Here is a 14941-nt window from a genome sequence, read left to right as displayed (position 1 = left end):
AAAGCAGCAGCAGCTGAAGATGACCAACTTCTTCACGTGTCACAGGGTAATCAGAGGTTGCAACAAAAGACATGCAGCTGGTAGAGAGGAGAGAAAAAGCTTACAGCACCTGGTATTCCCAAGGAGACTCCCATCCAAGTACTAACAAGGACCAACCCTGCTTGGCTTCCGAGATCAGACGAGGTCGGGCATATTCAGGGTGGTTTGGCCGTAAGCAAAAATCTCTGTGACAAATGTGCATTATATAGGCAATGGAACTTATGGTTCCTCTATGTAACCAGATAATTGCCGAGAAAGGCTGATATTTAGTGGGCACATCTTCTTCCCTGACGTGATAATTCTCTCCAGCTAAAAATGACACTCTCAGATCACTTCGTGTCTGCCAACAAAGCAGCAGCTGAAGATGACCAACTTCCTCATGTGTCACAGGGTGATCAGACGTTGCAACAAAAGACATGTAGTTGGTAGAGAGAAGAGAAAAAGCTTACAGCACCTGGTATTCCGAAGTGGTCTCCCATCCAAGTACTAACCAGGCCCAACCATGCTTTGCTTCCAAGATCAGACAAGGTCGGGCATATTCAGGGTGATGTGGCCGTAAGCAACAATAGCTGTGACAAATGTGCATTATATAGGCACTGGAATCATACACTTCCTTTATGTAAACAGATAATTGCCGAGAAAGGCTGACTTGTAGTGGTTTTATCTTCTTCCCTGATGTGATTATTCTCTGCAGCTGAAACTGAGACTCTCAGATAACCTCATGTCTGCCAACAAAGCAGCAGCAGCTGTTGAAGATGACCAACTTCCTCATGTGTCACAGGGTGATCAGACGTTGCAACAAAAGACATGCAGGTGGTAGAGAGAAGAGAAGAAGTTTACAGCACCTGGTATTCCCAAGCGGTCTCCCATCCAAGTACTAACCAGGTACAACCCTGCTTGGCTTCCGAGATCAGACTAGGTCAGGCATATTCAGGGTGGTGTGGCTGTAAGCAACAATGTCTGTGACAAATGTGCATTATATAGGTACTGGAATCATACGGTTCCTCTATGCAACCAGATAATTGCCAAGAAAGGCTAACTTGTAGTGGGAACATCTTCTTCCCTGATGTGATTATTCTCTTCAGCTGAAACTGAGACAGAGAAATAAAAGGACACCTTCGATCAAACTCATTTTGACAGGTGACCTCTGACCTCTTATCGATCAATCAAATTAATATGACAGGTGACCTTTGTTTGACATCCGTTTGCTGACATCTGGGGATATGACTTTTGACCTCTTATCGATCGATCAAGCTATTTTGACGTGTGACCTTTGTTTGACATAGATTAGCCATCTGTTGAAGAGATCTAAGGAAGGGGGTGTTTATGGCTAGGGTTAAGAATGATTACAGCTAAAGTCAGGAGGTTGTGAGAAATATATTAGTTGAATGTTTAAATAAGAGAAAGGGTTAGGGTTAATAGAAAAGGTTAAGTTGTAGAAGCGGTCAGCATTTTAACAGCTTCAAAGACCGGTCCCTGTAAGGTAAAGATGGGAAAATAATTAGATGTGTGGGGTGGGGTATTGTTCGACCCCCAGGTTTGAGGGCCAATATGTGGACAGGGGAGGGGTTTCGAGTAAAGGATAAAAACCCTGAGACAGTCAGTGTGTAGAGAACGACTTTGGGGTGAAAGATAGCTGATTCAAGATGCCGAGGACAAGAAGCAGAGTGAGTGTAGAGGATAAATCTACGCAGGCCCCGGAGAGGACGTGTGCTCTGCGGTCTCTCATTTGTGAGACTCCGGTAACGATAATTGAAGATCAGCCCTTGGTACCAAATGCTCCCAAGAAAAGGATGGTGTTTCTGTGCAGAACGCAGCAACCGCCGCCCGTGTCTCTACGGGAAGAATGGTCACTGGAGCCTTATGGACTGCGGGGAAGATGGGGCTATGTGTTCATGTATGAAACAGGTGACCTCTGTCTGTATCAGCTTGACGAGGGTGGTGAGAAGCCGGGACCTCTGACCACTGTGGGTATGCTAACTTCCAACGACTGGGGAGTGTTGAAACTAGCGATACCGCGTCATAGAGAAGGAGGCATGGGCTCGGCTGAGGAGGTGTTAACAGTGAAAGAAGAACCCGAAGAAATCCCGGCAACGTCTGCAGCCAAACGGCCGAGACTGGAGAGTCCGAGACTCAGGAATCCTCTGGATGATGCTGAGCTGGCCAAAACAAGGATGGTTTTCACTGCTGTGTGGCAGTCGAAAACAGGCGTTACAGGCCGTTGGTTCTTCCGTGCAAGCCACCGGAAATCTAATGAGAATGAAGACGGGGATCTTTTTGTTCTTGAGTGCTATAACTCTGACTGTGGTGTGTTTAGGACGCTGTTAGCAATACCTCATGCAGCCTGGGTGGAGAAGATGAATGATATAGCGGATCGAGTTTCCACGCTGTTCCGCAGTTGCCAGAACTGGGGTGAGATTCTAGCAGTCAAGAAAACCCTGGCTGTGTAGACCTCCCTCCGCTGAGAACCCTCCTCCTCAACCTCAATAACCACACCCCCTTCAGGTTTATAAGGACACACTCCAGCACAGGTCATACACCGATCAACACGAGGAACAGGATGAGAACTAGCGTCCAGAAGACATTGTGCGAGGAGATCACTGACCGCGATCTGGAGAATGCTTCTCCGTCGCTATTGATGAATACAGGGACCCCTTCTGCAACATCCACATCACCGCAGTTTGGATCACCAGACAGCGACAGATACTACCTGGAGCCGTATCACCCTCCTTCACCAGCAACTTCGTCTGAGTCTTTCTTCTCCTCCAACTCCTCCTCTTCTCTCGAGATCGAGTTCTCAAATTCGGCGCCTGATGACCGCTGCTTAACGCTCTACCCGATAGGATCCACCGTGGCCGTAACAACGGAGGAAGCTAAATCTAACGAAATGGAGGACTCTCAGCTTCCACCAGGCCAGGGGTCCCCTGCACACACTCAGGATGCCGGAGGAGAGGGTGAGGACGAGTTTGATGGATGGGTCCCCTCAGGTTTCATCAAAGTTGTGAAAACTGCAGTGATACACCTCTTGAACGAGACCATCAAAAAATTTATGATTGAATCATGCTACGGGTGTAGTGTCGATCACCCTAGTTTACGCCAACATCAGTGCAAGGATGTCCTCGAGGACGACTTTTTTCATGACCATTACTACACTCTGATGCGGAGACTTTATAATCAACGATTCATTGCTTCCATTCAACATCTTCTAACTGCGCGTAACATTTGTGAAGATGATGCCAGAGTCAGGGCTGTGGCAGAAGCTTACTTGTACGAACTAACTCTGGTGAAACAAATCAACACTTCTATACACGATATGTACGAGCAGTTGATTGGAGAAGATGTAAAGAAATTGCAGCAGCTTCAAACCATGACAAAGTTCTGGGAGGGTTAAAAGAGGGGTGTTACATTCCTTCTTTCCATCAGCCGGATGTGTTTAGACTAATATTGTATTCGTGTGATGTTTTTATAACATTTAACTTTTCTTAAATCCTATATTACTAGCATTCCTGCTTTTTGTGATCATTTGTATGTGTGTGTGTGTGTGTATTATTACACATTAGAGAAAAAATAAAAGGTTCAAATATACTTGCGTTTTGTGTTTTCTGTCATTACAAGCCAGAGTTTGTATAAGGTGAGATGGCTGAAACGAGGTTAATGAAAAAGGTTTTCTACGATCCTATCCACCCTGGTAGTTTTGGGGGAGTAGAGAGGTTGCGTAAAGCTGTACAGGACGAAACGGGTAAGAAAGTCGCGTGCGAAAAAGTGCAAGACTTCTTATCAGAGCAAGATGCATATACTCTACATAAACCTGCAAGAATACATTTTCCGAGAAACAGAGTTTTTGTCACCAGCCCCTTAAAACAATTCCAAGCAGATCTCTGCGACATGCAGGCTTTGGCTGAGTACAATGACGGGTATAATTATCTATTAACCGTCATTGACGTGTTTTCAAAAAAGGCTTACGTTCGCACTATGAAGAGAAAAACAGCCGCAGAGGTCGTAAAGGCTTTTGAATCTGTTTTTAGAGAAAGCGAGACCCCTAAAAAATTTCAAACTGATGCGGGGAAAGAATTTTTTAACAAAAAATTTAAGAGGATGAGGGGTTTTATATCACCCTGCCCTCCACCCTGCCCTCCAACGCTAGTCTCAACGTCTTTAAGAATAATACCAGTTCCAGTTTCCGCGTGGATTTAGCCCAGCATATCGATTTGGAAGGTTCGTGGCAGGTTGCCTTGACGGAGATTTCTTATCCGTACACATGGCATAACGCCCCCAAGGACCAGGCTTTTTTTGAATGGAGGAAAGCGGGGCTGGAAAATTTCTACCGCCACAATATAGGATGGGGACATTTCAAGGATTTGAATCAGCTCAAAGCCGAGATTGAGGGTCACCTTAGAAAAATAGGTTCTGATATTTATTTAGTCGTGAACACGGTGGAAAATAGACTCGTGTATCAGGCAGGTGGCCAGTACCACCTGCGTTTTTATCCACCACTGAGCTACATGCTAGGTGTGGAGCCTGGCAAATGGATCGTGTTTGATAAAAGGAGTGCCCCTTACCCGATGGATTTAAAAGCAGGTTTCTACCAGCTTTACTGTTACAGCGATGTGGTTGCTCCTCAGATAGTCGGCGATGCTTATGCCCCGCTCTTGCGAACAGCTAGAGTAGAGGGTAAGTTTGGCGATATAATTACGCATACTTTTAACCCGGTCAACTATCTACCTGTAGCAAAGAGGCATATTGAAAACATCCACATAGAGATTAAAACGGATCAAAACACTCCGGTAAATTTTACTTATGGGAAAACCGTTGTGAGACTACACTTCCGACCCGTGATATCACAACGCGTAATGAAATGATGGTCATTCACTCTAATATCACAGAGAGAGTAAGAGGTAATATATATATATAAAAACGGGATGATCACAGACTCATTAGTCACTATCAAACAAACGTTCAGTCAGAGGTCACCTTGGTGTCTGTGTCTGTGTCAGGAGGAGGACGACAAAACAAAGCAACATGGTTCAGATAAACATGAGGGATGATCCTCACCGCTTCGTAAACTATTACCAGAACCAGGTCGGAGGTACCCTGCCTGGTTTTTATGGAGCACCTGTAATGTACGGTCGTGGAATAGGTTCTATATTTTCAAAATTATTTCGCTTCGTAGCCCCCCTTGTTAAAAAAGGTTTTGCTATATCTAAGCCTCATCTGAAAACAGCAGCTACAAACATTGCCTCAGATGTCATAGGCAAAACCATGAGAAGGATCTCTGGTCCTGCAGAGACGGGAGGACAAGAAGGATCGGGTATCATGGTTCTGTCACGAAGACCAAGAAAGCGGCCGCCGGGTGAACGTGTGAGGAGGTCACAAATAGTGAGGCCGCTCAAAAGAAAGAAGTCATTTGGAAGGATCAAGCCTAAAGGGAGGAAGTCTGCACGGAGCAGGGATATATTCCACTGAATCATAAATAGAGAGAGAAAGAGAGTGAAACATGCCTCTTTTGCATCACAAATCCCCTGAGTGCACCCTGGCAGAACTGGACTTATTTTCAGTCCCTATGACCCAGCTTTCTATCGAGGATAAGATCTACATGGAAATTATGCCTCTATCCGCTATTACTGAGAATGGTCCGATTGAGTTTTTTATACCGGGAGATGGTGAAAAGTATCTGGATCTCAACGATACCTTGTTACATCTACGCGTGAAGATCACCAATGCAGACGGCACAAACTTGGCGAACGACGCACCTGTGGGTCTCATCAATTATCCTCTCAATACACTATTCAGTCAATGCGATGTTACTCTGGGTGATAGATTAATTTCACAGTCTAGTGCCACCCACCCATATAGAGCTATGATCGAGACTCTGCTAAACTTTTCTGAAGACACGTTAAAGAGTCAGTTCAGCGCTGGTCTTTATTGTAAAGACACAGCCGGCGCCATAGACTCTATAGTAACCAATAATGGGCCAAACAGAGGGCTAAACCAGAGGGCTCTCTGTACAGCTAATTCCAGAGAAGTACACCTATTGGGCCCCCTCCATGGGGATATCTTTTTCTGCGAAAGGCTCCTGCTGAACTCTGTGGATATGAGAGTTAAACTAACCAGAGCCAGTGAGGCCTTCTATCTCATGGGAACCAGAGACTCGACTTACCGATTAATGATATTAGGAGCCTCTCTTTTTATCAAAAAAGTTTCCGTCTCCCCCGCTGTTCGTTTAGGCCACACATCGGCCTTAATGAGAGGAAACGCTCTCTACCCACTGTCACGAGTGAATGTAAAAACATACTCCATCCCTGAAAATTCGAGGATATGCAGTCAGGAGAATCTCTTTTTGGGAGCGATGCCTAAATATATTGTTTTAGGTATGGTGCACCACGAGGCATTCACGGGAAGAAGGGACTTGTCACCCTTCAACTTTAAACATATGGATATAGAGTATCTAGCTCTTTGTCAGGATGGTAAACAAGTTCCCGCCAAGGCGTTCCAGCCTCAGTTCAACCAAGGCATTTCAGTCCGGGAATTTTACAATTTGTTCACAGCGACAGGTCGTCATTTAAAAGATCTCCCTCTGAGTATCACACGTGAAGAATTTAACAACGGTTACTCGCTGTTTATCTTTAATCACAATCCTGGTGAGGATAGCGACGCCTTGTCACCTGTTTCTAATGGGAATTTAAGACCGGAGGCGAGGTTTAGAGTTCCGCTACCTCACACCACAACCCTCATTGTCTACGCATGTTACGATTCCATTTTGGAGATCAACTCAAGAAGACAGGTGCTGGTGGACTATTATTAAAAGAGTAAGCATGAATAACCACCAACTGGAGAGCCTGTTGCATCATCTACTGGGTGACCTATTTTGTGGCGTGTGGGCTAGTGACCAACTCCCCTAGCTCACACAAACGTTTACAAAGCCGGCTTACTTCATTGTGAACACACATCCTTCTCACATGCCTGGGGAGCCTTGGCTAGCTCTGACTCTGGAGGAGAACGGTCAAGCCACCTTTTTCGACTCTTACGGGCTACCGCCAGATTTTTCTCACTACCCCTCAGACATTGTGTCATTTCTGAAAGACCGATCCCTGAAGATAACGTACCATAATCGCCAACTTCAGAACACCTTGTCCACCGTGTGCGGTCAGCAGTGCGTTTATTACCTCTGCCACCGGGCGTGCGGAATGTCTCTGCAGCAAGTATTATCCTCCTACAGTGACGATGTTCTTAAAAATGATGTGATGGTATCTAACTTTGTGAAAAAATATCAGAGATGCATCAGAAAGCACAGTGCTACCTCATTTCATCACGGAGCCTGTTCTTTACAGTTGTTCAAAGAGTGCTATAAATTGTGAATGCATGAAAGTGATGACTCTGTAGACTCTGAAAATTGGAATCAATAAAAATTTTTTATTGAGAACAAATGACGGTATCATTTTATTCATTTCTTACAGAAATTTATGGTGAAAAGGTAACCCAGCGCGGAGGTTTTATCTTTTTATGCAGACTATGTTCATCTGCAGCCTCGTCTCGCTCACCATGTCCAGATCTTAAAAAATGTGGGGAGAGGGTTATCTTCTTCTTCGGTTTTACAGATGGTATTTTCTCTATTCCGCTCGACTCTGTTTTGAGACGACGATATTGTTCACGGGCTTGCGGATTATTCACAGAGGATAAAGGTATGTTCAGTTCATTCAGAACATTGAGAAAACTTGTCCAGCCTGCTGGTTGCATGGTTTGGGCTTTTCTTTTAAAAGGGAGCAGAAGAAGTAGAAGAAGAAGAAGTAAATCAACCAAATGTGATCCTCTCACAACCTGCCCCTGATAAACAAATTCTCCTCTGGTGGTCCAGCCATTTCTCTCAGATAATTTCCTCAAGATGTATTCACCATTTCTGCGATCGCGCTTTGGAAGGATTTTTAATACCTCACTCGCCGTTGCATCCAATTCTAGCTGATCGGGCTCGTGAACACGATCCGTCTCACGGGAATCTGATTCAGGTATTGGATCATTAAGACTGTTTCGCTGAAGAGTCACAGTCATCCGCGGCTCCTCCATCTGACCTTGCTTGATTAGGGTGAGGTATCTTTGCAGCAGGGCATCGTATTTCTTAATTTTTTCATAAGAGGTCATTCCTGACTCGTCGAGTATCGCTCTCATTTTACTATCCAAATCATCCTCCGCCGTCTGTCTGATAGAAGTCTCTGACTGACTCAAGTGTTTGAACTGATGAGGTGAGATGAGAAACATCTTTTGTGCTGTCCTGAGCGACATCTTATCTTCTAACGATTCCGGCCACTAGATCCCCAATTACGGGTGCAAGAGCCGTTAGGATGGGGAGAATAAACCCTCCTCCTTGACTTTTGAGAGCCAGCTGCTTACGTTTTAAACCGGTTCTCTTATCAGCCAGCAGTCTGATAACTTTCTTTTGCTTTTTCAAACTCCGACACTGGGGAGGGGATAGCTTAATGTTACCCTTTAAAATATTCAGAGCAATCTCACACAAAGCTTTAAGAAAGTCGGGTGAACAATGGCCGAGAATGTCCTTACGTTTCTGAGGTGTGGCGTGGTACAGAGCTCGGAGTAACGGAGCATTCCTTTTTATACGGGTTGACATGATAAATTACTATGCTTTCGGAACATAGACAACTGGCCACTGACTAGGAAGTAAACCCGTTCTCAGTCTGTATTGTTCTGGGCATGAGTGGGTCAGGTCGACGATTAAATACCCGTGCGGCTCTCTGGTGGCGTCCTCAAAGCTCTCCAGAAAAATAGCTTTCTCTGAGGGGAAGATTTGACGGGCTAGTATATTCACCTGCAATCTATCTCTGGGATTCTTAAACAGCACCAGGTAGTTACTGTTCAGGCTGATGGTGCGACTGTATTTCCCTTGATGAAATACATTTTGAGTCAACATCATGACACTCATATTTCTGTGATGTCTGTACTGTGTGAAAATTTTTACCACTTCAGGATGGTCTGAAGCCTGAAAAATGACATCGTCCAGAATAACCAAGTGCTTACAATCAGGAGGGAACAGATTTTCATCTTCAAAAGAATGAGGCAATCCTTCCACAAATTTGATGTTTTTATTCATCCGCTGCAGTTCAGCATATAAAGGTTGGAAAGAGGTATAAATCCAAACAATATTATCCGGTACAACATCCATCACATGGTTACACTTTTTTAAAACACTTTTAACAAAAAATTATTTTCCACATCCGCTGGGCCCCACAATCAGACATGAAAAAGGAGTCTTTAGTCTGGGGTCAAAATCAATCTCCTTCATATCAGAAAATTGCGGCATTTTTATTTATCTATTTTTTATTTTTTCCCTCTTTTAACCACCTTAATACCTTAATAACCGAAAGGCAGAGTTGTACCGTCAGGAAAAAGGCGTCTCTTGTCATACACCACCCGGAACTTTTTCTGGATTGTCACATTTTTTAACAGAAACCCCTTTTTATCTCTTCTGATGGTACGCTGAGGGGTCTCGATCACCGTTTCTCTGGAGTCAGTATTCTGACCGACTAAGGATTCAAAATCATAAAAGATCAGTTTTTCGTCAAGCCGTTCGTCGGTGCTGGTAGGCTGAATGTAACACTGATGTCCACCGAGAGTTGGTGTAGAACCGAGGGTCAGTTTCTCACCACAGATTTTACATTTTAAACCTTCACACACGTGGGGGGTTTTTACCTTAGTCATCGCAACGCGATAAAATCTCTTACACGTCGGACACCTTTTAATCAGATCACAATGACTCACTTGCATTCTGGCTTGGGGTCTCTCACGAGGTTCTTTGTGTCTGTTGAAGCACGACGAGTTACGACAGCTTCTGTTGCAATCGCCACAAAATATAGGACTGAGCTCTTGATTTGTACATGACGAGTCGCAACACACAGGACAGTAACCAGGACAGTAGTGTGAGTGTGGCTCATTGTAACTGGTGTAGCAGTGCTCGCAAATGTACCTGGACCCTATAAATCCTTTGAGGTTTTTTATTCCATAGTAATGGTTTTGGAGTAATAACAGAAAGAGAGGGCTTGATCGATCTCTGAAATCAGGCTCAAATTTACACAGAGCTCGATCACCCTTGGTTCTGTGAAACACCACAATTTTTCTGTTTAGGATTTTTTCGAATTTTCCAACATCACCGAAAGACACAGGCGTCTGATCAGTCAGCCCTGCCTGACGCTGCCACTCTCTCGCCTGGGCCGAAGCCTGACTATCGGTAAATTTAGAACCGGAGACGTGCGCGAGACTGATGGCGAAACAGAGCTGATTGTCACAGTTATCTGTAATGTACAAGTGACGTTTTTTCTTATGGATTAATTCGCATTCTAAGGTTTTTGAAGCCTTTCGTTTGGCGCCCCCTGTAGGGTTTCTTACTACCTGGAGGACTAACTCCATGTTAGTATCAGAGGCAATCTCTGCGTTCGATTGAGTTAACTCGTCTAAAAAGTCCAGAAAGGCTTTCAGGATTACATCAGACTCATTTGTGACAGAAACGGTAATATGTTGAGAAATACTCTCACCTACTAATTCTAGCTGGACGACATCATTACATCTGGCGTGTGATCGCGCTGTTTCTGCCACTTCAGTAAGATTGCTCATAACAGCTGAAGTGAACTCAGCGATGTTGGGCATTCTATCAGGGCACGGACGCGGTATTGTGACGGGACATCTTATTTCAAGACAATTGTAACGTTCACGCTCAATCGGTGGAGGTGTAGATCTCCGACTCGTTTCAGGGACGGCTACGTTCTCCTGATTCACCCCCCTACCATGCTGCAGAGTTTGTTCTGCTGCAGCTGGAGAAGGTAAAGAATTCAGATTTGATGAGGCTGTGTCTGATGCTGAAGATTGAGAAGCACTAATCGCTGAGGCTGTCTCTAGTGATGTGACACAAGGAGCTGGATTTGATGACTCATTTTGCAAACTCGGGCCGGGTGGCGGAGGCCCGTTTAAATTCAGGACTGATGATTCTAATTCAGGGACGGCTACGTTCTCCTGATTCACCCCCCTACCATGCTGCAGAGTTTGCTCTGCTGCAGCTGGAGAAGGTAAAGAATTCAGATTTGATGAGGCTGTGTCTGATGCTGAAGATTGAGAAGCACTAATCGCTGAGGCTGTCTCTAGTGATGTGACACAAGGAGCTGGTTTTGATGACTCATTTTGTAAACTCGGGCCGGGTGGCGGAGGCCCGTTTAAATTCAGGACTGATGATTCTAATTCATGTAACACATCAATTTGACCATTTTCATCTTCTTCAATATTCATAGGAGATGATTGATAATCGACATTAAGGAGCGCATACTCCAGTGGTGTAAAGTAATCCCACACATGAACCGGTATGGGTATGTTTTCCAAATTTCCCACAGCCTCGGATATTACAGCCGGCACAGCTCTGCCTGCTTGATTATCCATCTTTACACAGAATTGAGAATGGCTAAGAGGGGTTAAGATATCTACTTATATATATATATACACACATTTACTTTACTTCGAAATCACGGCCAAGTCACGGTTAATTCTCTGTATAAGAATCTCGCTACTTCTCATGAATGCCCGAGCTCTTGATCTTTCACGTCGGATGGTAGCGTTTCTTTTCCTCCACAGACGAGGGTCGGGCCGGCTTGGAGGATTTATCCGTTCTATTGACAGATCGGCCTCTGTGGTTGAAGGAGAAATAACCATAAAAGTATTTTGAATATACCTGGTTCAGTGATTGTGAATTTAAAAAAAAAAAAAAAAAAAAAAAATTAAGAATTAAAAATTTAAATTAAAGTTTAAAAAAAAAAAATTAAAATTAAAAATTAAAAATTTAAATTAAAATAAATGAAAAAAATTAAAGAAATTATATATAAAAAATCTTTTAAAAAAAAATTAATAATAATAATTTAAAATAATAATAATAATAATAGGTTGTACCTTTCATTAGCCCTTCGACAAGCGACAGTCTGTTGCGCACTCTATTGCACCGCCGATTCTTCACCACGGACCTCACGGGAACTATAACATCAGATTCTGTCAAATTGAAACACAGTTTAATAGCGTAAAATAGATAAATAAATAACAAAAAAAAACCTTGCTTAAGTATACACTATGTGAAATTTGCATAGATGTTACCATGTAATGCTCCCGTTGAATGCAGAACGGATAAGTGGACAGAGCAGTAATAATATATCAACTGGCTTGTTTTACAGGCACCAGACATGAGTTCTACTGAAAAAAAAAAGGCTGCGCTCTTTTAACCCCTATCACCCTTCACTCTCTCCCTATGCGTCACATCCGTGTTGATGACGTATGACGCTTACGCGCTCACGTGAGAAAACAAAAACAATGAGTGATGAGTTTTTTTTTTAAAAACTTACCCCGCTGATCAGGCTGTTTAGCGAGGGGTCCTTCCTCCCCGCGAGCAACGCTTGGCGCCTCTAATAGCTGCGCCGTTATGCAGCCTAATAAACCGACAGCCCGTGCCCCTTCAGCCGCAGCCGTATCGGTATGGTAGCCGCTCACAGGCGACTCGGGTCGCTGGGTTTCTCGTGGGCTGTAAGATATAGCCGGTGGTGTGTGTAGAACAGATGTTTCCTGCCGTCCGTCCTCTGTACTAACACTCGGACACTCAGTTGAAAACTGGTTGTGCTGTACAGGGAGCAGTCTTCGTCGTAGCCGGGATTTATTCAGGGAAAGTCCGTTTCCCCCTCCCGGCGCGTTTAAAGTCAATTCACCTTCGAACACGGCTGGGTTCTTCTTTTTTCGGCCTTGCTCCACACTGTTTAGTAAATCTGTAAACAATTACATCTGTTGTTATTTCATTGAAACATTTCACTTGTTAAAGGTTATTAAAGTTAAAGTAACATTACCATAATCGGCTTGCGTCAATATGAAGTCATCCAAATCCTCTGCGTCCAACTCTGGAAATTAACACTCTGTCATGGTGTGGTAATATAATTATACACGCATTCATATGTTTATCATCAGATCTTTTTTACTTACCGTTGAATACTCCTAAGAGTGCCAAAGAACCGCCGGTTGGCTGTGTATGGATGTCAGCTCTTGTTTTCCGTCCTAAAAAAGTTGTTTGTTGTTGTTTTTTTTTTAAAAGTTTTAAGGAGACTTTTTGCGTACCTGTGTCCATGGTTCCTATCCTGTCGGTTGAGCCCCTGACGTAAATGCCTGAACCATTTTATATAGTCTTACACCCCCCCCCCCCCCCCCCCTCCATAGAAATAAGGGAGTGTTTTAAAAATTTCTTGAAGTGCTAATTTCAACCCATTTGCTCTTCACACTTAGTTTATATCCACCCTACGGTTAGTAACAGATTGATTCTGTTTACTTGTGAAGTAAGACGTCTCTTTCCCACACAGCATGGTGCATTCTAGTGAACATCATATATGTTCATTTGTTTACTTGCGAACTAAGACAAGGACACATACTGTTTACACATCTAATTATTTTCCCATCTTTACCTTACAGGGACCGGTCTTTGAAGCTGTTAAAATGCTGACCGCTTCTACAACTTAACCTTTTCTATTAACCCTAACCCTTTCTCTTATTTAAACATTCAACTAATATATTTCTCACAACCTCCTGACTTTAGCTGTAATCATTCTTAACCCTAGCCATAAACACCCCCTTCCTTAGATGTCAAAGATCTCTTCAACAGATGGCTAATCTATGTCAAACAAAGGTCACACGTCAAAATAGCTTGATCGATCGATAAGAGGTCAAAAGTCATATCCCCAGATGTCAGCAAACGGATGTCAAACAAAGGTCACCTGTCATATTAATTTGATTGATCGATAAGAGGTCAGAGGTCACCTGTCAAAATGAGTTTGATCGAAGGTGTCCTTTTATTTCTCTTGAGACTCTCAGATCACTTTGTGTCTGCCAACAAAGCAGCAGCAGCTGAAGATGACCAACTTCCTCATGTGTCACAGGGTGATCAGACATTGAAACAAAAGACATGCAGGTGGTAGAGAGAAGAGAAAAAGCTTACAGCACCTGGTATTCCCAAGCGGTCTCCCATCCAAGTACTAACCAGGCCCAACCCTGCTTGGTTTCCGAGATCAGACGAGGTCAGGCTTATTCAGGGTGGTGTGGCCGTAAGCAACAATATCTGTGACAAATGTGCATTATATAAGTACTGGAATCATACACTTCCTCTATGTAACCAGATAATTGCCGAGAAAGGCTAACTTGTAGTGGGCACATCTTCTTCCCTGATGTGATCATTCTCTGCAGCTGAAACTGAGACTCTCAGATCACTTCGTGTCTGCCAAGAAAGCAGCAGCAGCTGAAGATGACCACCTTCCTCATGTGTCACAGGGTGATCAGACGTTGCAACAAAAGGTGGTAGAGAGAAGAGAAAAAGCTTAAAGCACCTGGTATTCCCAGGCAGTCTACCATCCAAGTACTAGTAGTAGTAAAAATAAAAAGGATGGAAAACATTCAAGAAATGTGCAAATGAAGCAAGGTTTTTTGGTATAACTATCATGTATTATTCATTTGAACTTTTTTAGAACTTTGAACATTTACAAAACATAAGTAAGATCTCAATCTCAGCTCGGTTGCTGACCACTTGGTCCTGGGGCCTGCTGCTGTCTAGCTCTGGTTCATTCTCGTTTAGGAGATAGCTGATGATTAATGTCATCCTCTTCTAAAAGTCACTGTCAGACTCTGAATTTGATCTTCATATTCTGAAACCTCTTTCTTGACCAAAATCAATTTCAAGGCCTTGTGTGCGATGAATCTTTTGGTTGTTGCGGAGAATCGGTTGTATTAGTAGTTATCACTGGGAAAGCTATATTTATTGCCCCCCCCCCCCCAAAAAAAAAAAAAGAGGAGGGGAAAAAAGAGGGAAAATGAAAAATGTGCAGGAATATGATTACAGGTGCAA

The 14941-nt window shown here is 43.6% G+C and overlaps 1 non-coding gene and 3 pseudogenes across 1 annotated transcript; all 4 read right to left on the bottom strand.

The window, feature by feature from the left end:
* Positions 1-97: 97 nt before the first annotated feature.
* On the bottom strand, positions 98-216 carry LOC140319117 (5S ribosomal RNA; annotated as a pseudogene).
* Positions 217-481: 265 nt separating this feature from the next.
* On the bottom strand, positions 482-600 carry LOC140282413 (5S ribosomal RNA; annotated as a pseudogene).
* A 272-nt stretch (positions 601-872) lies between these two features.
* On the bottom strand, positions 873-991 carry LOC140289197 (5S ribosomal RNA; annotated as a pseudogene).
* A 13043-nt stretch (positions 992-14034) lies between these two features.
* Positions 14035-14153, bottom strand: LOC140295322 (5S ribosomal RNA). Its single transcript, XR_011912859.1, has one exon. It is a non-coding gene; the product is annotated as a 5S ribosomal RNA (ribosomal RNA).
* Between the last annotated feature and the right edge of the window lie 788 nt (positions 14154-14941).

Source organism: Leuresthes tenuis, unplaced genomic scaffold, assembly GCF_036924035.1.
Source record: "Leuresthes tenuis unplaced genomic scaffold, fLeuTen1.0.hap1 SCAF_1, whole genome shotgun sequence".
Taxonomy (NCBI): domain Eukaryota; kingdom Metazoa; phylum Chordata; class Actinopteri; order Atheriniformes; family Atherinopsidae; genus Leuresthes; species Leuresthes tenuis.
This window is presented reverse-complemented; position numbering and strand designations above follow the sequence as displayed.